This window comes from Anomaloglossus baeobatrachus, unplaced genomic scaffold (genome assembly GCF_048569485.1).
Source record: "Anomaloglossus baeobatrachus isolate aAnoBae1 unplaced genomic scaffold, aAnoBae1.hap1 Scaffold_416, whole genome shotgun sequence".
NCBI classification, from domain to species: Eukaryota; Metazoa; Chordata; class Amphibia; order Anura; family Aromobatidae; genus Anomaloglossus; species Anomaloglossus baeobatrachus.
Genome location: NW_027443495.1, coordinates 172,789 through 194,995, shown reverse-complemented (window position 1 = coordinate 194,995; position 22,207 = coordinate 172,789). Strand labels below are relative to the sequence as shown.

Sequence of the window (22,207 nt, the reverse complement as noted above, 5' to 3'; positions counted from 1 at the left end):
CATGTTGTGCACTGTTCAAACCGAAAATACATCAACAGGCAGGCCTACAGAAAAGCTTACTAACAAAGGTTAGAGAGGGGCTTTCTCAGAGGGCTTTTTACAGTTTGTCTATTCCCAATTAGCCGGTTTAGTATACTTAATGAAAGTACTAATTCTTTCATAGGCCGCCCATTCTTAGTATTTGACGTTCAGGTAACAACAGGTAACCTTTATTTGGAGTGGAAGCAGAGAGATAACACCAGATGCCAATTGTAGATCCTCTCACACCTGTGGTCACTGCAGCATCTGACTCCACTTTGTCCAAAAGGGATCTATTCCATTCAATTACACATGATCTAGATTAGACTGACAACAAGATACTGCACGGGACATAGCAGAGTTGGTGAAGTTGAGTGGTGATGAGTTTGCTATTTGGATGAATAAAGCAAGTAAAAAGTGTGTTAGATAAAAATTCATTTCAATTCGCTAATCGGGCTAATATGAATCAGGGTGAATCGAGTTCTGCTTTTGGAAACTGGGTAAGAAGGGGTGCACCGTTCCTGGAGGTACTGCAATACCAGGTCAATGCGTGGAGTGGACAGAGCAAGCTCTTTTTCCATCTCCCTGTTCTAAAAATCCATTTAATATATGGTCCCCAGATAGGGACGTATCAGATATTAAACTGATAAGAACAGATACTACACTTGATCTTAGCCAAAAGGCCGAGAAGCGATAACCAGAATTGGTTTGGGCCTCGAGTGGCACCCTGGCCTATGCCGGACACATCTTAGGGAGAGAGAGCGAGAGGGAGACAAACCCCACGCCTACACAAGACATTTTGTCACCCAAGCCAACCCTTGAAAAGGCTGCTTTGCAGAGCAAAAACAAGAAGAATGGTGCGTTTTGCAGCCGCCGCCCACTGCAATGAATCTGAATAACTCCTCCTTTAGGGCGCAAGCAACTCCCCTCCCCCTTGCAGTCTTTCCAATTCACGATACAAAAAGACGGACAGGACAGGTTGCCTGACTTTCCGTCACTGCCACCCTTTGCCATCCTTCCCGTAGAAAGCCCTTTCATCATCCCCAAACCCTAATCTTTTCCCTTTCCTTCCGCAGCCCCCAAACCCTGCCCTCTGTACCTTTCTCACCACCCGCTTCCCTTCTCCTGTCATCCCCCTACCACCCGGGAAAAAAAGAGATTGCCCCCTCCTTCCACTAGCCCACCCTCCCACCCCAAAGAACAACTTCTTCTGCGCAGCTTGTTTTCTAGGCAGCAGCGCTATTGTGATGTCATCGGGGGGCATTGTGACAAGCCGCCAGTGTTCCGTCTCTTCATGTTGTGCACTGTTCAAAACCGAAAATACATCAACAGGCAGGCTACAGAAAAGCTTACTAACAAAGGTTAGAGAGGGGCTTTCTCAGAGGGCTTTTTACAGTTTGTCTATTCCCAATTAGCCGGTTTAGTATACTTAATGAAAGTACTAATTCTTTCATAGGCCGCCCATTCTTAGTATTTGACGTTCAGGTAACAACAGGTAACTTTATTTGGAGTGGAAGCAGAGAGATAACACCAGATGCCAATTGTAGATCCTCTCACACCTGTGGTCACTGCAGCATCTGACTCCACTTTGTCCAAAAGGGATCTATTCCATTCAATTACACATGATCTAGATTAGACTGACAACAAGATACTGCACGGGACATAGCAGAGTTGGTGAAGTTGAGTGGTGATGAGTTTGCTATTTGGATGAATAAAGCAAGTAAAAAGTGTGTTAGATAAAAATTCATTTCAATTCGCTAATCGGGCTAATATGAATCAGGTGAATCGAGTTCTGCTTTTGGAAACTGGGTTAAGAAGGGGTGCACCGTTCCTGGAGGTACTGCAATACCAGGTCAATGCGTGGAGTGGACAGAGCAAGCTCTTTTTCCATCTCCCCTGTTCTAAAAATCCATTTAATATATGGTCCCCAGATAGGGGACGTATCAGATATTAAACTGATAAGAACAGATACTACACTTGATCTTAGCCAAAAGGCCGAGAAGCGATAACCAGAATTGGTTTGGGCCTCGAGTGGCACCCTGGCCTATGCCGGACACATCTTAGGGAGAGAGAGCGAGAGGGAGACAAACCCACGCCTACACAAGACATTTTGTCACCCAAGCCAACCCTTGAAAAGGCTGCTTTGCAGAGCAAAAACAAGAAGAATGGTGCGTTTTGCAGCCGCCGCCCACTGCAATGAATCTGAATAACTCCTCCTTTAGGGCGCAAGCAACTCCCCTCCCCCTTGCAGTCTTTCCAATTCACGATACAAAAAGACGGACAGGACAGGTTGCCTGACTTTCCGTCACTGCCACCCCTTTGCCATCCTTACCCGTAGAAAGCCCTTTCATCATCCCCAAACCCTAATCTTTTCCCTTTCCTTCCCAGCCCCCAAACCCTGCCCTCTGTACCTTTCTCACCACCCGCTTCCCTTCTCCTGTCATCCCCCCTACCACCCGGGAAAAAAAGAGATTGCCCCCTCCTTCCACTAGCCCACCCTCCCACCCAAAGAACAACTTCTTCTGCGCAGCTTGTTTTCTAGGCAGCAGCGCTATTGTGATGTCATCGGGGGGCATTGTGACAAGCCGCCAGTGTTCCGTCTCTTCATGTTGTGCACTGTTCAAACCGAAAATACATCAACAGGCAGGCTACAGAAAAGCTTACTAACAAAGGTTAGAGAGGGGCTTTCTCAGAGGGCTTTTTACAGTTTGTCTATTCCCAATTAGCCGGTTTAGTATACTTAATGAAAGTACTAATTCTTTCATAGGCCGCCCATTCTTAGTATTTGACGTTCAGGTAACAACAGGTAACTTTATTTGGAGTGGAAGCAGAGAGATAACACCAGATGCCAATTGTAGATCCTCTCACACCTGTGGTCACTGCAGCATCTGACTCCACTTTGTCCAAAAGGGATCTATTCCATTCAATTACACATGATCTAGATTAGACTGACAACAAGATACTGCACGGGACATAGCAGAGTTGGTGAAGTTGAGTGGTGATGAGTTTGCTATTTGGATGAATAAAGCAAGTAAAAAGTGTGTTAGATAAAAATTCATTTCAATTCGCTAATCGGGCTAATATGAATCAGGTGAATCGAGTTCTGCTTTTGGAAACTGGGTTAAGAAGGGGTGCACCGTTCCTGGAGGTACTGCAATACCAGGTCAATGCGTGGAGTGGACAGAGCAAGCTCTTTTTCCATCTCCCTGTTCTAAAAATCCATTTAATATATGGTCCCCAGATAGGGGACGTATCAGATATTAAACTGATAAGAACAGATACTACACTTGATCTTAGCCAAAAGGCCGAGAAGCGATAACCAGAATTGGTTTGGGCCTCGAGTGGCACCCTGGCCTATGCCGGACACATCTTAGGGAGAGAGAGCGAGAGGGAGACAAACCCACGCCTACACAAGACATTTTGTCACCCAAGCCAACCCTTGAAAAGGCTGCTTTGCAGAGCAAAAACAAGAAGAATGGTGCGTTTTGCAGCCGCCGCCCACTGCAATGAATCTGAATAACTCCTCCTTTAGGGCGCAAGCAACTCCCCTCCCCCTTGCAGTCTTTCCAATTCACGATACAAAAAGACGGACAGGACAGGTTGCCTGACTTTCCGTCACTGCCACCCTTTGCCATCCTTACCCGTAGAAAGCCCTTTCATCATCCCCAAACCCTAATCTTTTCCCTTTCCTTCCCAGCCCCCAAACCCTGCCCTCTGTACCTTTCTCACCACCCGCTTCCCTTCTCCTGTCATCCCCCTACCACCCGGGAAAAAAAGAGATTGCCCCCTCCTTCCACTAGCCCACCCTCCCACCCAAAGAACAACTTCTTCTGCGCAGCTTGTTTTCTAGGCAGCAGCGCTATTGTGATGTCATCGGGGGGCATTGTGACAAGCCGCCAGTGTTCCGTCTCTTCATGTTGTGCACTGTTCAAACCGAAAATACATCAACAGGCAGGCTACAGAAAAGCTTACTAACAAAGGTTAGAGAGGGGCTTTCTCAGAGGGCTTTTTACAGTTTGTCTATTCCCAATTAGCCGGTTTAGTATACTTAATGAAAGTACTAATTCTTTCATAGGCCGCCCATTCTTAGTATTTGACGTTCAGGTAACAACAGGTAACTTTATTTGGAGTGGAAGCAGAGAGATAACACCAGATGCCAATTGTAGATCCTCTCACACCTGTGGTCACTGCAGCATCTGACTCCACTTTGTCCAAAAGGGATCTATTCCATTCAATTACACATGATCTAGATTAGACTGACAACAAGATACTGCACGGGACATAGCAGAGTTGGTGAAGTTGAGTGGTGATGAGTTTGCTATTTGGATGAATAAAGCAAGTAAAAAGTGTGTTAGATAAAAATTCATTTCAATTCGCTAATCGGGCTAATATGAATCAGGTGAATCGAGTTCTGCTTTTGGAAACTGGGTTAAGAAGGGGTGCACCGTTCCTGGAGGTACTGCAATACCAGGTCAATGCGTGGAGTGGACAGAGCAAGCTCTTTTTCCATCTCCCTGTTCTAAAAATCCATTTAATATATGGTCCCCAGATAGGGGACGTATCAGATATTAAACTGATAAGAACAGATACTACACTTGATCTTAGCCAAAAGGCCGAGAAGCGATAACCAGAATTGGTTTGGGCCTCGAGTGGCACCCTGGCCTATGCCGGACACATCTTAGGGAGAGAGAGCGAGAGGGAGACAAACCCACGCCTACACAAGACATTTTGTCACCCAAGCCAACCCTTGAAAAGGCTGCTTTGCAGAGCAAAAACAAGAAGAATGGTGCGTTTTGCAGCCGCCGCCCACTGCAATGAATCTGAATAACTCCTCCTTTAGGGCGCAAGCAACTCCCCTCCCCCTTGCAGTCTTTCCAATTCACGATACAAAAAGACGGACAGGACAGGTTGCCTGACTTTCCGTCACTGCCACCCTTTGCCATCCTTACCCGTAGAAAGCCCTTTCATCATCCCCAAACCCTAATCTTTTCCCTTTCCTTCCCAGCCCCCAAACCCTGCCCTCTGTACCTTTCTCACCACCCGCTTCCCTTCTCCTGTCATCCCCCTACCACCCGGGAAAAAAAGAGATTGCCCCCTCCTTCCACTAGCCCACCCTCCCACCCAAAGAACAACTTCTTCTGCGCAGCTTGTTTTCTAGGCAGCAGCGCTATTGTGATGTCATCGGGGGGCATTGTGACAAGCCGCCAGTGTTCCGTCTCTTCATGTTGTGCACTGTTCAAACCGAAAATACATCAACAGGCAGGCTACAGAAAAGCTTACTAACAAAGGTTAGAGAGGGGCTTTCTCAGAGGGCTTTTTACAGTTTGTCTATTCCCAATTAGCCGGTTTAGTATACTTAATGAAAGTACTAATTCTTTCATAGGCCGCCCATTCTTAGTATTTGACGTTCAGGTAACAACAGGTAACTTTATTTGGAGTGGAAGCAGAGAGATAACACCAGATGCCAATTGTAGATCCTCTCACACCTGTGGTCACTGCAGCATCTGACTCCACTTTGTCCAAAAGGGATCTATTCCATTCAATTACACATGATCTAGATTAGACTGACAACAAGATACTGCACGGGACATAGCAGAGTTGGTGAAGTTGAGTGGTGATGAGTTTGCTATTTGGATGAATAAAGCAAGTAAAAAGTGTGTTAGATAAAAATTCATTTCAATTCGCTAATCGGGCTAATATGAATCAGGTGAATCGAGTTCTGCTTTTGGAAACTGGGTTAAGAAGGGGTGCACCGTTCCTGGAGGTACTGCAATACCAGGTCAATGCGTGGAGTGGACAGAGCAAGCTCTTTTTCCATCTCCCTGTTCTAAAAATCCATTTAATATATGGTCCCCAGATAGGGGACGTATCAGATATTAAACTGATAAGAACAGATACTACACTTGATCTTAGCCAAAAGGCCGAGAAGCGATAACCAGAATTGGTTTGGGCCTCGAGTGGCACCCTGGCCTATGCCGGACACATCTTAGGGAGAGAGAGCGGGAGGGAGACAAACCCACGCCTACACAAGACATTTTGTCACCCAAGCCAACCCTTGAAAAGGCTGCTTTGCAGAGCAAAAACAAGAAGAATGGTGCGTTTTGCAGCCGCCGCCCACTGCAATGAATCTGAATAACTCCTCCTTTAGGGCGCAAGCAACTCCCCTCCCCCTTGCAGTCTTTCCAATTCACGATACAAAAAGACGGACAGGACAGGTTGCCTGACTTTCCGTCACTGCCACCCTTTGCCATCCTTACCCGTAGAAAGCCCTTTCATCATCCCCAAACCCTAATCTTTTCCCTTTCCTTCCCAGCCCCCAAACCCTGCCCTCTGTACCTTTCTCACCACCCGCTTCCCTTCTCCTGTCATCCCCCTACCACCCGGGAAAAAAAGAGATTGCCCCCTCCTTCCACTAGCCCACCCTCCCACCCAAAGAACAACTTCTTCTGCGCAGCTTGTTTTCTAGGCAGCAGCGCTATTGTGATGTCATCGGGGGGCATTGTGACAAGCCGCCAGTGTTCCGTCTCTTCATGTTGTGCACTGTTCAAACCGAAAATACATCAACAGGCAGGCTACAGAAAAGCTTACTAACAAAGGTTAGAGAGGGGCTTTCTCAGAGGGCTTTTTACAGTTTGTCTATTCCCAATTAGCCGGTTTAGTATACTTAATGAAAGTACTAATTCTTTCATAGGCCGCCCATTCTTAGTATTTGACGTTCAGGTAACAACAGGTAACTTTATTTGGAGTGGAAGCAGAGAGATAACACCAGATGCCAATTGTAGATCCTCTCACACCTGTGGTCACTGCAGCATCTGACTCCACTTTGTCCAAAAGGGATCTATTCCATTCAATTACACATGATCTAGATTAGACTGACAACAAGATACTGCACGGGACATAGCAGAGTTGGTGAAGTTGAGTGGTGATGAGTTTGCTATTTGGATGAATAAAGCAAGTAAAAAGTGTGTTAGATAAAAATTCATTTCAATTCGCTAATCGGGCTAATATGAATCAGGTGAATCGAGTTCTGCTTTTGGAAACTGGGTTAAGAAGGGGTGCACCGTTCCTGGAGGTACTGCAATACCAGGTCAATGCGTGGAGTGGACAGAGCAAGCTCTTTTTCCATCTCCCTGTTCTAAAAATCCATTTAATATATGGTCCCCAGATAGGGGACGTATCAGATATTAAACTGATAAGAACAGATACTACACTTGATCTTAGCCAAAAGGCCGAGAAGCGATAACCAGAATTGGTTTGGGCCTCGAGTGGCACCCTGGCCTATGCCGGACACATCTTAGGGAGAGAGAGCGAGAGGGAGACAAACCCACGCCTACACAAGACATTTTGTCACCCAAGCCAACCCTTGAAAAGGCTGCTTTGCAGAGCAAAAACAAGAAGAATGGTGCGTTTTGCAGCCGCCGCCCACTGCAATGAATCTGAATAACTCCTCCTTTAGGGCGCAAGCAACTCCCCTCCCCCTTGCAGTCTTTCCAATTCACGATACAAAAAGACGGACAGGACAGGTTGCCTGACTTTCCGTCACTGCCACCCTTTGCCATCCTTACCCGTAGAAAGCCCTTTCATCATCCCCAAACCCTAATCTTTTCCCTTTCCTTCCCAGCCCCCAAACCCTGCCCTCTGTACCTTTCTCACCACCCGCTTCCCTTCTCCTGTCATCCCCCTACCACCCGGGAAAAAAAGAGATTGCCCCCTCCTTCCACTAGCCCACCCTCCCACCCAAAGAACAACTTCTTCTGCGCAGCTTGTTTTCTAGGCAGCAGCGCTATTGTGATGTCATCGGGGGGCATTGTGACAAGCCGCCAGTGTTCCGTCTCTTCATGTTGTGCACTGTTCAAACCGAAAATACATCAACAGGCAGGCTACAGAAAAGCTTACTAACAAAGGTTAGAGAGGGGCTTTCTCAGAGGGCTTTTTACAGTTTGTCTATTCCCAATTAGCCGGTTTAGTATACTTAATGAAAGTACTAATTCTTTCATAGGCCGCCCATTCTTAGTATTTGACGTTCAGGTAACAACAGGTAACTTTATTTGGAGTGGAAGCAGAGAGATAACACCAGATGCCAATTGTAGATCCTCTCACACCTGTGGTCACTGCAGCATCTGACTCCACTTTGTCCAAAAGGGATCTATTCCATTCAATTACACATGATCTAGATTAGACTGACAACAAGATACTGCACGGGACATAGCAGAGTTGGTGAAGTTGAGTGGTGATGAGTTTGCTATTTGGATGAATAAAGCAAGTAAAAAGTGTGTTAGATAAAAATTCATTTCAATTCGCTAATCGGGCTAATATGAATCAGGTGAATCGAGTTCTGCTTTTGGAAACTGGGTTAAGAAGGGGTGCACCGTTCCTGGAGGTACTGCAATACCAGGTCAATGCGTGGAGTGGACAGAGCAAGCTCTTTTTCCATCTCCCTGTTCTAAAAATCCATTTAATATATGGTCCCCAGATAGGGGACGTATCAGATATTAAACTGATAAGAACAGATACTACACTTGATCTTAGCCAAAAGGCCGAGAAGCGATAACCAGAATTGGTTTGGGCCTCGAGTGGCACCCTGGCCTATGCCGGACACATCTTAGGGAGAGAGAGCGAGAGGGAGACAAACCCACGCCTACACAAGACATTTTGTCACCCAAGCCAACCCTTGAAAAGGCTGCTTTGCAGAGCAAAAACAAGAAGAATGGTGCGTTTTGCAGCCGCCGCCCACTGCAATGAATCTGAATAACTCCTCCTTTAGGGCGCAAGCAACTCCCCTCCCCCTTGCAGTCTTTCCAATTCACGATACAAAAAGACGGACAGGACAGGTTGCCTGACTTTCCGTCACTGCCACCCTTTGCCATCCTTACCCGTAGAAAGCCCTTTCATCATCCCCAAACCCTAATCTTTTCCCTTTCCTTCCCAGCCCCCAAACCCTGCCCTCTGTACCTTTCTCACCACCCGCTTCCCTTCTCCTGTCATCCCCCTACCACCCGGGAAAAAAAGAGATTGCCCCCTCCTTCCACTAGCCCACCCTCCCACCCAAAGAACAACTTCTTCTGCGCAGCTTGTTTTCTAGGCAGCAGCGCTATTGTGATGTCATCGGGGGGCATTGTGACAAGCCGCCAGTGTTCCGTCTCTTCATGTTGTGCACTGTTCAAACCGAAAATACATCAACAGGCAGGCTACAGAAAAGCTTACTAACAAAGGTTAGAGAGGGGCTTTCTCAGAGGGCTTTTTACAGTTTGTCTATTCCCAATTAGCCGGTTTAGTATACTTAATGAAAGTACTAATTCTTTCATAGGCCGCCCATTCTTAGTATTTGACGTTCAGGTAACAACAGGTAACTTTATTTGGAGTGGAAGCAGAGAGATAACACCAGATGCCAATTGTAGATCCTCTCACACCTGTGGTCACTGCAGCATCTGACTCCACTTTGTCCAAAAGGGATCTATTCCATTCAATTACACATGATCTAGATTAGACTGACAACAAGATACTGCACGGGACATAGCAGAGTTGGTGAAGTTGAGTGGTGATGAGTTTGCTATTTGGATGAATAAAGCAAGTAAAAAGTGTGTTAGATAAAAATTCATTTCAATTCGCTAATCGGGCTAATATGAATCAGGTGAATCGAGTTCTGCTTTTGGAAACTGGGTTAAGAAGGGGTGCACCGTTCCTGGAGGTACTGCAATACCAGGTCAATGCGTGGAGTGGACAGAGCAAGCTCTTTTTCCATCTCCCTGTTCTAAAAATCCATTTAATATATGGTCCCCAGATAGGGGACGTATCAGATATTAAACTGATAAGAACAGATACTACACTTGATCTTAGCCAAAAGGCCGAGAAGCGATAACCAGAATTGGTTTGGGCCTCGAGTGGCACCCTGGCCTATGCCGGACACATCTTAGGGAGAGAGAGCGAGAGGGAGACAAACCCACGCCTACACAAGACATTTTGTCACCCAAGCCAACCCTTGAAAAGGCTGCTTTGCAGAGCAAAAACAAGAAGAATGGTGCGTTTTGCAGCCGCCGCCCACTGCAATGAATCTGAATAACTCCTCCTTTAGGGCGCAAGCAACTCCCCTCCCCCTTGCAGTCTTTCCAATTCACGATACAAAAAGACGGACAGGACAGGTTGCCTGACTTTCCGTCACTGCCACCCTTTGCCATCCTTACCCGTAGAAAGCCCTTTCATCATCCCCAAACCCTAATCTTTTCCCTTTCCTTCCCAGCCCCCAAACCCTGCCCTCTGTACCTTTCTCACCACCCGCTTCCCTTCTCCTGTCATCCCCCTACCACCCGGGAAAAAAAGAGATTGCCCCCTCCTTCCACTAGCCCACCCTCCCACCCAAAGAACAACTTCTTCTGCGCAGCTTGTTTTCTAGGCAGCAGCGCTATTGTGATGTCATCGGGGGGCATTGTGACAAGCCGCCAGTGTTCCGTCTCTTCATGTTGTGCACTGTTCAAACCGAAAATACATCAACAGGCAGGCTACAGAAAAGCTTACTAACAAAGGTTAGAGAGGGGCTTTCTCAGAGGGCTTTTTACAGTTTGTCTATTCCCAATTAGCCGGTTTAGTATACTTAATGAAAGTACTAATTCTTTCATAGGCCGCCCATTCTTAGTATTTGACGTTCAGGTAACAACAGGTAACTTTATTTGGAGTGGAAGCAGAGAGATAACACCAGATGCCAATTGTAGATCCTCTCACACCTGTGGTCACTGCAGCATCTGACTCCACTTTGTCCAAAAGGGATCTATTCCATTCAATTACACATGATCTAGATTAGACTGACAACAAGATACTGCACGGGACATAGCAGAGTTGGTGAAGTTGAGTGGTGATGAGTTTGCTATTTGGATGAATAAAGCAAGTAAAAAGTGTGTTAGATAAAAATTCATTTCAATTCGCTAATCGGGCTAATATGAATCAGGTGAATCGAGTTCTGCTTTTGGAAACTGGGTTAAGAAGGGGTGCACCGTTCCTGGAGGTACTGCAATACCAGGTCAATGCGTGGAGTGGACAGAGCAAGCTCTTTTTCCATCTCCCTGTTCTAAAAATCCATTTAATATATGGTCCCCAGATAGGGGACGTATCAGATATTAAACTGATAAGAACAGATACTACACTTGATCTTAGCCAAAAGGCCGAGAAGCGATAACCAGAATTGGTTTGGGCCTCGAGTGGCACCCTGGCCTATGCCGGACACATCTTAGGGAGAGAGAGCGAGAGGGAGACAAACCCACGCCTACACAAGACATTTTGTCACCCAAGCCAACCCTTGAAAAGGCTGCTTTGCAGAGCAAAAACAAGAAGAATGGTGCGTTTTGCAGCCGCCGCCCACTGCAATGAATCTGAATAACTCCTCCTTTAGGGCGCAAGCAACTCCCCTCCCCCTTGCAGTCTTTCCAATTCACGATACAAAAAGACGGACAGGACAGGTTGCCTGACTTTCCGTCACTGCCACCCTTTGCCATCCTTACCCGTAGAAAGCCCTTTCATCATCCCCAAACCCTAATCTTTTCCCTTTCCTTCCCAGCCCCCAAACCCTGCCCTCTGTACCTTTCTCACCACCCGCTTCCCTTCTCCTGTCATCCCCCTACCACCCGGGAAAAAAAGAGATTGCCCCCTCCTTCCACTAGCCCACCCTCCCACCCAAAGAACAACTTCTTCTGCGCAGCTTGTTTTCTAGGCAGCAGCGCTATTGTGATGTCATCGGGGGGCATTGTGACAAGCCGCCAGTGTTCCGTCTCTTCATGTTGTGCACTGTTCAAACCGAAAATACATCAACAGGCAGGCTACAGAAAAGCTTACTAACAAAGGTTAGAGAGGGGCTTTCTCAGAGGGCTTTTTACAGTTTGTCTATTCCCAATTAGCCGGTTTAGTATACTTAATGAAAGTACTAATTCTTTCATAGGCCGCCCATTCTTAGTATTTGACGTTCAGGTAACAACAGGTAACTTTATTTGGAGTGGAAGCAGAGAGATAACACCAGATGCCAATTGTAGATCCTCTCACACCTGTGGTCACTGCAGCATCTGACTCCACTTTGTCCAAAAGGGATCTATTCCATTCAATTACACATGATCTAGATTAGACTGACAACAAGATACTGCACGGGACATAGCAGAGTTGGTGAAGTTGAGTGGTGATGAGTTTGCTATTTGGATGAATAAAGCAAGTAAAAAGTGTGTTAGATAAAAATTCATTTCAATTCGCTAATCGGGCTAATATGAATCAGGTGAATCGAGTTCTGCTTTTGGAAACTGGGTTAAGAAGGGGTGCACCGTTCCTGGAGGTACTGCAATACCAGGTCAATGCGTGGAGTGGACAGAGCAAGCTCTTTTTCCATCTCCCTGTTCTAAAAATCCATTTAATATATGGTCCCCAGATAGGGGACGTATCAGATATTAAACTGATAAGAACAGATACTACACTTGATCTTAGCCAAAAGGCCGAGAAGCGATAACCAGAATTGGTTTGGGCCTCGAGTGGCACCCTGGCCTATGCCGGACACATCTTAGGGAGAGAGAGCGAGAGGGAGACAAACCCACGCCTACACAAGACATTTTGTCACCCAAGCCAACCCTTGAAAAGGCTGCTTTGCAGAGCAAAAACAAGAAGAATGGTGCGTTTTGCAGCCGCCGCCCACTGCAATGAATCTGAATAACTCCTCCTTTAGGGCGCAAGCAACTCCCCTCCCCCTTGCAGTCTTTCCAATTCACGATACAAAAAGACGGACAGGACAGGTTGCCTGACTTTCCGTCACTGCCACCCTTTGCCATCCTTACCCGTAGAAAGCCCTTTCATCATCCCCAAACCCTAATCTTTTCCCTTTCCTTCCCAGCCCCCAAACCCTGCCCTCTGTACCTTTCTCACCACCCGCTTCCCTTCTCCTGTCATCCCCCTACCACCCGGGAAAAAAAGAGATTGCCCCCTCCTTCCACTAGCCCACCCTCCCACCCAAAGAACAACTTCTTCTGCGCAGCTTGTTTTCTAGGCAGCAGCACTATTGTGATGTCATCGGGGGGCATTGTGACAAGCCGCCAGTGTTCCGTCTCTTCATGTTGTGCACTGTTCAAACCGAAAATACATCAACAGGCAGGCTACAGAAAAGCTTACTAACAAAGGTTAGAGAGGGGCTTTCTCAGAGGGCTTTTTACAGTTTGTCTATTCCCAATTAGCCGGTTTAGTATACTTAATGAAAGTACTAATTCTTTCATAGGCCGCCCATTCTTAGTATTTGACGTTCAGGTAACAACAGGTAACTTTATTTGGAGTGGAAGCAGAGAGATAACACCAGATGCCAATTGTAGATCCTCTCACACCTGTGGTCACTGCAGCATCTGACTCCACTTTGTCCAAAAGGGATCTATTCCATTCAATTACACATGATCTAGATTAGACTGACAACAAGATACTGCACGGGACATAGCAGAGTTGGTGAAGTTGAGTGGTGATGAGTTTGCTATTTGGATGAATAAAGCAAGTAAAAAGTGTGTTAGATAAAAATTCATTTCAATTCGCTAATCGGGCTAATATGAATCAGGTGAATCGAGTTCTGCTTTTGGAAACTGGGTTAAGAAGGGGTGCACCGTTCCTGGAGGTACTGCAATACCAGGTCAATGCGTGGAGTGGACAGAGCAAGCTCTTTTTCCATCTCCCTGTTCTAAAAATCCATTTAATATATGGTCCCCAGATAGGGGACGTATCAGATATTAAACTGATAAGAACAGATACTACACTTGATCTTAGCCAAAAGGCCGAGAAGCGATAACCAGAATTGGTTTGGGCCTCGAGTGGCACCCTGGCCTATGCCGGACACATCTTAGGGAGAGAGAGCGAGAGGGAGACAAACCCACGCCTACACAAGACATTTTGTCACCCAAGCCAACCCTTGAAAAGGCTGCTTTGCAGAGCAAAAACAAGAAGAATGGTGCGTTTTGCAGCCGCCGCCCACTGCAATGAATCTGAATAACTCCTCCTTTAGGGCGCAAGCAACTCCCCTCCCCCTTGCAGTCTTTTCAATTCACGATACAAAAAGACGGACAGGACAGGTTGCCTGACTTTCCGTCACTGCCACCCTTTGCCATCCTTACCCGTAGAAAGCCCTTTCATCATCCCCAAACCCTAATCTTTTCCCTTTCCTTCCCAGCCCCCAAACCCTGCCCTCTGTACCTTTCTCACCACCCGCTTCCCTTCTCCTGTCATCCCCCTACCACCCGGGAAAAAAAGAGATTGCCCCCTCCTTCCACTAGCCCACCCTCCCACCCAAAGAACAACTTCTTCTGCGCAGCTTGTTTTCTAGGCAGCAGCGCTATTGTGATGTCATCGGGGGGCATTGTGACAAGCCGCCAGTGTTCCGTCTCTTCATGTTGTGCACTGTTCAAACCGAAAATACATCAACAGGCAGGCTACAGAAAAGCTTACTAACAAAGGTTAGAGAGGGGCTTTCTCAGAGGGCTTTTTACAGTTTGTCTATTCCCAATTAGCCGGTTTAGTATACTTAATGAAAGTACTAATTCTTTCATAGGCCGCCCATTCTTAGTATTTGACGTTCAGGTAACAACAGGTAACTTTATTTGGAGTGGAAGCAGAGAGATAACACCAGATGCCAATTGTAGATCCTCTCACACCTGTGGTCACTGCAGCATCTGACTCCACTTTGTCCAAAAGGGATCTATTCCATTCAATTACACATGATCTAGATTAGACTGACAACAAGATACTGCACGGGACATAGCAGAGTTGGTGAAGTTGAGTGGTGATGAGTTTGCTATTTGGATGAATAAAGCAAGTAAAAAGTGTGTTAGATAAAAATTCATTTCAATTCGCTAATCGGGCTAATATGAATCAGGTGAATCGAGTTCTGCTTTTGGAAACTGGGTTAAGAAGGGGTGCACCGTTCCTGGAGGTACTGCAATACCAGGTCAATGCGTGGAGTGGACAGAGCAAGCTCTTTTTCCATCTCCCTGTTCTAAAAATCCATTTAATATATGGTCCCCAGATAGGGGACGTATCAGATATTAAACTGATAAGAACAGATACTACACTTGATCTTAGCCAAAAGGCCGAGAAGCGATAACCAGAATTGGTTTGGGCCTCGAGTGGCACCCTGGCCTATGCCGGACACATCTTAGGGAGAGAGAGCGAGAGGGAGACAAACCCACGCCTACACAAGACATTTTGTCACCCAAGCCAACCCTTGAAAAGGCTGCTTTGCAGAGCAAAAACAAGAAGAATGGTGCGTTTTGCAGCCGCTGCCCACTGCAATGAATCTGAATAACTCCTCCTTTAGGGCGCAAGCAACTCCCCTCCCCCTTGCAGTCTTTCCAATTCACGATACAAAAAGACGGACAGGACAGGTTGCCTGACTTTCCGTCACTGCCACCCTTTGCCATCCTTACCCGTAGAAAGCCCTTTCATCATCCCCAAACCCTAATCTTTTCCCTTTCCTTCCCAGCCCCCAAACCCTGCCCTCTGTACCTTTCTCACCACCCGCTTCCCTTCTCCTGTCATCCCCCTACCACCCGGGAAAAAAAGAGATTGCCCCCTCCTTCCACTAGCCCACCCTCCCACCCAAAGAACAACTTCTTCTGCGCAGCTTGTTTTCTAGGCAGCAGCACTATTGTGATGTCATCGGGGGGCATTGTGACAAGCCGCCAGTGTTCCGTCTCTTCATGTTGTGCACTGTTCAAACCGAAAATACATCAACAGGCAGGCTACAGAAAAGCTTACTAACAAAGGTTAGAGAGGGGCTTTCTCAGAGGGCTTTTTACAGTTTGTCTATTCCCAATTAGCCGGTTTAGTATACTTAATGAAAGTACTAATTCTTTCATAGGCCGCCCATTCTTAGTATTTGACGTTCAGGTAACAACAGGTAACTTTATTTGGAGTGGAAGCAGAGAGATAACACCAGATGCCAATTGTAGATCCTCTCACACCTGTGGTCACTGCAGCATCTGACTCCACTTTGTCCAAAAGGGATCTATTCCATTCAATTACACATGATCTAGATTAGACTGACAACAAGATACTGCACGGGACATAGCAGAGTTGGTGAAGTTGAGTGGTGATGAGTTTGCTATTTGGATGAATAAAGCAAGTAAAAAGTGTGTTAGATAAAAATTCATTTCAATTCGCTAATCGGGCTAATATGAATCAGGTGAATCGAGTTCTGCTTTTGGAAACTGGGTTAAGAAGGGGTGCACCGTTCCTGGAGGTACTGCAATACCAGGTCAATGCGTGGAGTGGACAGAGCAAGCTCTTTTTCCATCTCCCTGTTCTAAAAATCCATTTAATATATGGTCCCCAGATAGGGGACGTATCAGATATTAAACTGATAAGAACAGATACTACACTTGATCTTAGCCAAAAGGCCGAGAAGCGATAACCAGAATTGGTTTGGGCCTCGAGTGGCACCCTGGCCTATGCCGGACACATCTTAGGGAGAGAGAGCGAGAGGGAGACAAACCCACGCCTACACAAGACATTTTGTCACCCAAGCCAACCCTTGAAAAGGCTGCTTTGCAGAGCAAAAACAAGAAGAATGGTGCGTTTTGCAGCCGCCGCCCACTGCAATGAATCTGAATAACTCCTCCTTTAGGGCGCAAGCAACTCCCCTCCCCCTTGCAGTCTTTTCAATTCACGATACAAAAAGACGGACAGGACAGGTTGCCTGACTTTCCGTCACTGCCACCCTTTGCCATCCTTACCCGTAGAAAGCCCTTTCATCATCCCCAAACCCTAATCTTTTCCCTTTCCTTCCCAGCCCCCAAACCCTGCCCTCTGTACCTTTCTCACCACCCGCTTCCCTTCTCCTGTCATCCCCCTACCACCCGGGAAAAAAAGAGATTGCCCCCTCCTTCCACTAGCCCACCCTCCCACCCAAAGAACAACTTCTTCTGCGCAGCTTGTTTTCTAGGCAGCAGCGCTATTGTGATGTCATCGGGGGGCATTGTGACAAGCCGCCAGTGTTCCGTCTCTTCATGTTGTGCACTGTTCAAACCGAAAATACATCAACAGGCAGGCTACAGAAAAGCTTACTAACAAAGGTTAGAGAGGGGCTTTCTCAGAGGGCTTTTTACAGTTTGTCTATTCCCAATTAGCCGGTTTAGTATACTTAATGAAAGTACTAATTCTTTCATAGGCCGCCCATTCTTAGTATTTGACGTTCAGGTAACAACAGGTAACTTTATTTGGAGTGGAAGCAGAGAGATAACACCAGATGCCAATTGTAGATCCTCTCACACCTGTGGTCACTGCAGCATCTGACTCCACTTTGTCCAAAAGGGATCTATTCCATTCAATTACACATGATCTAGATTAGACTGACAACAAGATACTGCACGGGACATAGCAGAGTTGGTGAAGTTGAGTGGTGATGAGTTTGCTATTTGGATGAATAAAGCAAGTAAAAAGTGTGTTAGATAAAAATTCATTTCAATTCGCTAATCGGGCTAATATGAATCAGGTGAATCGAGTTCTGCTTTTGGAAACTGGGTTAAGAAGGGGTGCACCGTTCCTGGAGGTACTGCAATACCAGGTCAATGCGTGGAGTGGACAGAGCAAGCTCTTTTTCCATCTCCCTGTTCTAAAAATCCATTTAATATATGGTCCCCAGATAGGGGACGTATCAGATATTAAACTGATAAGAACAGATACTACACTTGATCTTAGCCAAAAGGCCGAGAAGCGATAACCAGAATTGGTTTGGGCCTCGAGTGGCACCCTGGCCTATGCCGGACACATCTTAGGGAGAGAGAGCGAGAGGGAGACAAACCCACGCCTACACAAGACATTTTGTCACCCAAGCCAACCCTTGAAAAGGCTGCTTTGCAGAGCAAAAACAAGAAGAATGGTGCGTTTTGCAGCCGCCGCCCACTGCAATGAATCTGAATAACTCCTCCTTTAGGGCGCAAGCAACTCCCCTCCCCCTTGCAGTCTTTCCAATTCACGATACAAAAAGACGGACAGGACAGGTTGCCTGACTTTCCGTCACTGCCACCCTTTGCCATCCTTACCCGTAGAAAGCCCTTTCATCATCCCCAAACCCTAATCTTTTCCCTTTCCTTCCCAGCCCCCAAACCCTGCCCTCTGTACCTTTCTCACCACCCGCTTCCCTTCTCCTGTCATCCCCCTACCACCCGGGAAAAAAAGAGATTGCCCCCTCCTTCCACTAGCCCACCCTCCCACCCAAAGAACAACTTCTTCTGCGCAGCTTGTTTTCTAGGCAGCAGCGCTATTGTGATGTCATCGGGGGGCATTGTGACAAGCCGCCAGTGTTCCGTCTCTTCATGTTGTGCACTGTTCAAACCGAAAATACATCAACAGGCAGGCTACAGAAAAGCTTACTAACAAAGGTTAGAGAGGGGCTTTCTCAGAGGGCTTTTTACAGTTTGTCTATTCCCAATTAGCCGGTTTAGTATACTTAATGAAAGTACTAATTCTTTCATAGGCCGCCCATTCTTAGTATTTGACGTTCAGGTAACAACAGGTAACTTTATTTGGAGTGGAAGCAGAGAGATAACACCAGATGCCAATTGTAGATCCTCTCACACCTGTGGTCACTGCAGCATCTGACTCCACTTTGTCCAAAAGGGATCTATTCCATTCAATTACACATGATCTAGATTAGACTGACAACAAGATACTGCACGGGACATAGCAGAGTTGGTGAAGTTGAGTGGTGATGAGTTTGCTATTTGGATGAATAAAGCAAGTAAAAAGTGTGTTAGATAAAAATTCATTTCAATTCGCTAATCGGGCTAATATGAATCAGGTGAATCGAGTTCTGCTTTTGGAAACTGGGTTAAGAAGGGGTGCACCGTTCCTGGAGGTACTGCAATACCAGGTCAATGCGTGGAGTGGACAGAGCAAGCTCTTTTTCCATCTCCCTGTTCTAAAAATCCATTTAATATATGGTCCCCAGATAGGGGACGTATCAGATATTAAACTGATAAGAACAGATATTACACTTGATCTTAGCCAAAAGGCCGAGAAGCGATAACCAGAATTGGTTTGGGCCTCGAGTGGCACCCTGGCCTATGCCGGACACATCTTAGGGAGAGAGAGCGAGAGGGAGACAAACCCACGCCTACACAAGACATTTTGTCACCCAAGCCAACCCTTGAAAAGGCTGCTTTGCAGAGCAAAAACAAGAAGAATGGTGCGTTTTGCAGCCGCCGCCCACTGCAATGAATCTGAATAACTCCTCCTTTAGGGCGCAAGCAACTCCCCTCCCCCTTGCAGTCTTTCCAATTCACGATACAAAAAGACGGACAGGACAGGTTGCCTGACTTTCCGTCACTGCCACCCTTTGCCATCCTTACCCGTAGAAAGCCCTTTCATCATCCCCAAACCCTAATCTTTTCCCTTTCCTTCCCAGCCCCCAAACCCTGCCCTCTGTACCTTTCTCACCACCCGCTTCCCTTCTCCTGTCATCCCCCTACCACCCGGGAAAAAAAGAGATTGCCCCCTCCTTCCACTAGCCCACCCTCCCACCCAAAGAACAACTTCTTCTGCGCAGCTTGTTTTCTAGGCAGCAGCGCTATTGTGATGTCATCGGGGGGCATTGTGACAAGCCGCCAGTGTTCCGTCTCTTCATGTTGTGCACTGTTCAAACCGAAAATACATCAACAGGCAGGCTACAGAAAAGCTTACTAACAAAGGTTAGAGAGGGGCTTTCTCAGAGGGCTTTTTACAGTTTGTCTATTCCCAATTAGCCGGTTTAGTATACTTAATGAAAGTACTAATTCTTTCATAGGCCGCCCATTCTTAGTATTTGACGTTCAGGTAACAACAGGTAACTTTATTTGGAGTGGAAGCAGAGAGATAACACCAGATGCCAATTGTAGATCCTCTCACACCTGTGGTCACTGCAGCATCTGACTCCACTTTGTCCAAAAGGGATCTATTCCATTCAATTACACATGATCTAGATTAGACTGACAACAAGATACTGCACGGGACATAGCAGAGTTGGTGAAGTTGAGTGGTGATGAGTTTGCTATTTGGATGAATAAAGCAAGTAAAAAGTGTGTTAGATAAAAATTCATTTCAATTCGCTAATCGGGCTAATATGAATCAGGTGAATCGAGTTCTGCTTTTGGAAACTGGGTTAAGAAGGGGTGCACCGTTCCTGGAGGTACTGCAATACCAGGTCAATGCGTGGAGTGGACAGAGCAAGCTCTTTTTCCATCTCCCTGTTCTAAAAATCCATTTAATATATGGTCCCCAGATAGGGGACGTATCAGATATTAAACTGATAAGAACAGATACTACACTTGATCTTAGCCAAAAGGCCGAGAAGCGATAACCAGAATTGGTTTGGGCCTCGAGTGGCACCCTGGCCTATGCCGGACACATCTTAGGGAGAGAGAGCGAGAGGGAGACAAACCCACGCCTACACAAGACATTTTGTCACCCAAGCCAACCCTTGAAAAGGCTGCTTTGCAGAGCAAAAACAAGAAGAATGGTGCGTTTTGCAGCCGCCGCCCACTGCAATGAATCTGAATAACTCCTCCTTTAGGGCGCAAGCAACTCCCCTCCCCCTTGCAGTCTTTCCAATTCACGATACAAAAAGACGGACAGGACAGGTTGCCTGACTTTCCGTCACTGCCACCCTTTGCCATCCTTACCCGTAGAAAGCCCTTTCATCATCCCCAAACCCTAATCTTTTCCCTTTCCTTCCCAGCCCCCAAACCCTGCCCTCTGTACCTTTCTCACCACCCGCTTCCCTTCTCCTGTCATCCCCCTACCACCCGGGAAAAAAAGAGATTGCCCCCTCCTTCCACTAGCCCACCCTCCCACCCAAAGAACAACTTCTTCTGCGCAGCTTGTTTTCTAGGCAGCAGCGCTATTGTGATGTCATCGGGGGGCATTGTGACAAGCCGCCAGTGTTCCGTCTCTTCATGTTGTGCACTGTTCAAACCGAAAATACATCAACAGGCAGGCTACAGAAAAGCTTACTAACAAAGGTTAGAGAGGGGCTTTCTCAGAGGGCTTTTTACAGTTTGTCTATTCCCAATTAGCCGGTTTAGTATACTTAATGAAAGTACTAATTCTTTCATAGGCCGCCCATTCTTAGTATTTGACGTTCAGGTAACAACAGGTAACTTTATTTGGAGTGGAAGCAGAGAGATAACACCAGATGCCAATTGTAGATCCTCTCACACCTGTGGTCACTGCAGCATCTGACTCCACTTTGTCCAAAAGGGATCTATTCCATTCAATTACACATGATCTAGATTAGACTGACAACAAGATACTGCACGGGACATAGCAGAGTTGGTGAAGTTGAGTGGTGATGAGTTTGCTATTTGGATGAATAAAGCAAGTAAAAAGTGTGTTAGATAAAAATTCATTTCAATTCGCTAATCGGGCTAATATGAATCAGGTGAATCGAGTTCTGCTTTTGGAAACTGGGTTAAGAAGGGGTGCTCCGTTCCTGGAGGTACTGCAATACCAGGTCAATGCGTGGAGTGGACAGAGCAAGCTCTTTTTCCATCTCCCTGTTCTAAAAATCCATTTAATATATGGTCCCCAGATAGGGGACGTATCAGATATTAAACTGATAAGAACAGATACTACACTTGATCTTAGCCAAAAGGCCGAGAAGCGATAACCAGAATTGGTTTGGGCCTCGAGTGGCACCCTGGCCTATGCCGGACACATCTTAGGGAGAGAGAGCGAGAGGGAGACAAACCCACGCCTACACAAGACATTTTGTCACCCAAGCCAACCCTTGAAAAGGCTGCTTTGCAGAGCAAAAACAAGAAGAATGGTGCGTTTTGCAGCCGCCGCCCACTGCAATGAATCTGAATAACTCCTCCTTTAGGGCGCAAGCAACTCCCCTCCCCCTTGCAGTCTTTCCAATTCACGATACAAAAAGACGGACAGGACAGGTTGCCTGACTTTCCGTCACTGCCACCCTTTGCCATCCTTACCCGTAGAAAGCCCTTTCATCATCCCCAAACCCTAATCTTTTCCCTTTCCTTCCCAGCCCCCAAACCCTGCCCTCTGTACCTTTCTCACCACCCGCTTCCCTTCTCCTGTCATCCCCCTACCACCCGGGAAAAAAAGAGATTGCCCCCTCCTTCCACTAGCCCACCCTCCCACCCAAAGAACAACTTCTTCTGCGCAGCTTGTTTTCTAGGCAGCAGCGCTATTGTGATGTCATCGG

At 46.7% G+C, this 22,207-nt stretch overlaps 17 non-coding genes across 17 annotated transcripts; all 17 read right to left on the bottom strand.

Moving 5' to 3' along the window:
* Nucleotides 1-523: 523 nt before the first annotated feature.
* LOC142278164 (U2 spliceosomal RNA) lies at nt 524-713 on the bottom strand. The gene has a single exon (XR_012741213.1). It is a non-coding gene; the product is annotated as a U2 spliceosomal RNA (small nuclear RNA).
* A 1,120-nt stretch (nt 714-1,833) lies between these two features.
* On the bottom strand, nt 1,834-2,025 carry LOC142278157 (U2 spliceosomal RNA). Its single transcript, XR_012741207.1, has one exon. It is a non-coding gene; the product is annotated as a U2 spliceosomal RNA (small nuclear RNA).
* A 1,119-nt stretch (nt 2,026-3,144) lies between these two features.
* LOC142278094 (U2 spliceosomal RNA) lies at nt 3,145-3,335 on the bottom strand. The gene has a single exon (XR_012741150.1). It is a non-coding gene; the product is annotated as a U2 spliceosomal RNA (small nuclear RNA).
* Nucleotides 3,336-4,452: 1,117 nt separating this feature from the next.
* LOC142278092 (U2 spliceosomal RNA) lies at nt 4,453-4,643 on the bottom strand. Its single transcript, XR_012741149.1, has one exon. It is a non-coding gene; the product is annotated as a U2 spliceosomal RNA (small nuclear RNA).
* A 1,117-nt stretch (nt 4,644-5,760) lies between these two features.
* Nucleotides 5,761-5,951, bottom strand: LOC142278091 (U2 spliceosomal RNA). The gene has a single exon (XR_012741148.1). It is a non-coding gene; the product is annotated as a U2 spliceosomal RNA (small nuclear RNA).
* A 1,117-nt stretch (nt 5,952-7,068) lies between these two features.
* LOC142278089 (U2 spliceosomal RNA) lies at nt 7,069-7,259 on the bottom strand. The gene has a single exon (XR_012741146.1). It is a non-coding gene; the product is annotated as a U2 spliceosomal RNA (small nuclear RNA).
* A 1,117-nt stretch (nt 7,260-8,376) lies between these two features.
* On the bottom strand, nt 8,377-8,567 carry LOC142278088 (U2 spliceosomal RNA). The gene has a single exon (XR_012741145.1). It is a non-coding gene; the product is annotated as a U2 spliceosomal RNA (small nuclear RNA).
* A 1,117-nt stretch (nt 8,568-9,684) lies between these two features.
* On the bottom strand, nt 9,685-9,875 carry LOC142278087 (U2 spliceosomal RNA). Its single transcript, XR_012741144.1, has one exon. It is a non-coding gene; the product is annotated as a U2 spliceosomal RNA (small nuclear RNA).
* A 1,117-nt stretch (nt 9,876-10,992) lies between these two features.
* LOC142278086 (U2 spliceosomal RNA) lies at nt 10,993-11,183 on the bottom strand. The gene has a single exon (XR_012741143.1). It is a non-coding gene; the product is annotated as a U2 spliceosomal RNA (small nuclear RNA).
* A 1,117-nt stretch (nt 11,184-12,300) lies between these two features.
* Nucleotides 12,301-12,491, bottom strand: LOC142278085 (U2 spliceosomal RNA). The gene has a single exon (XR_012741142.1). It is a non-coding gene; the product is annotated as a U2 spliceosomal RNA (small nuclear RNA).
* A 1,117-nt stretch (nt 12,492-13,608) lies between these two features.
* Nucleotides 13,609-13,799, bottom strand: LOC142278084 (U2 spliceosomal RNA). The gene has a single exon (XR_012741141.1). It is a non-coding gene; the product is annotated as a U2 spliceosomal RNA (small nuclear RNA).
* Nucleotides 13,800-14,916: 1,117 nt separating this feature from the next.
* Nucleotides 14,917-15,107, bottom strand: LOC142278083 (U2 spliceosomal RNA). Its single transcript, XR_012741140.1, has one exon. It is a non-coding gene; the product is annotated as a U2 spliceosomal RNA (small nuclear RNA).
* Nucleotides 15,108-16,224: 1,117 nt separating this feature from the next.
* Nucleotides 16,225-16,415, bottom strand: LOC142278081 (U2 spliceosomal RNA). The gene has a single exon (XR_012741139.1). It is a non-coding gene; the product is annotated as a U2 spliceosomal RNA (small nuclear RNA).
* Nucleotides 16,416-17,532: 1,117 nt separating this feature from the next.
* LOC142278080 (U2 spliceosomal RNA) lies at nt 17,533-17,723 on the bottom strand. The gene has a single exon (XR_012741138.1). It is a non-coding gene; the product is annotated as a U2 spliceosomal RNA (small nuclear RNA).
* Nucleotides 17,724-18,840: 1,117 nt separating this feature from the next.
* LOC142278159 (U2 spliceosomal RNA) lies at nt 18,841-19,031 on the bottom strand. The gene has a single exon (XR_012741209.1). It is a non-coding gene; the product is annotated as a U2 spliceosomal RNA (small nuclear RNA).
* A 1,117-nt stretch (nt 19,032-20,148) lies between these two features.
* Nucleotides 20,149-20,339, bottom strand: LOC142278079 (U2 spliceosomal RNA). The gene has a single exon (XR_012741137.1). It is a non-coding gene; the product is annotated as a U2 spliceosomal RNA (small nuclear RNA).
* A 1,117-nt stretch (nt 20,340-21,456) lies between these two features.
* Nucleotides 21,457-21,647, bottom strand: LOC142278161 (U2 spliceosomal RNA). The gene has a single exon (XR_012741210.1). It is a non-coding gene; the product is annotated as a U2 spliceosomal RNA (small nuclear RNA).
* Nucleotides 21,648-22,207: the final 560 nt, after the last annotated feature.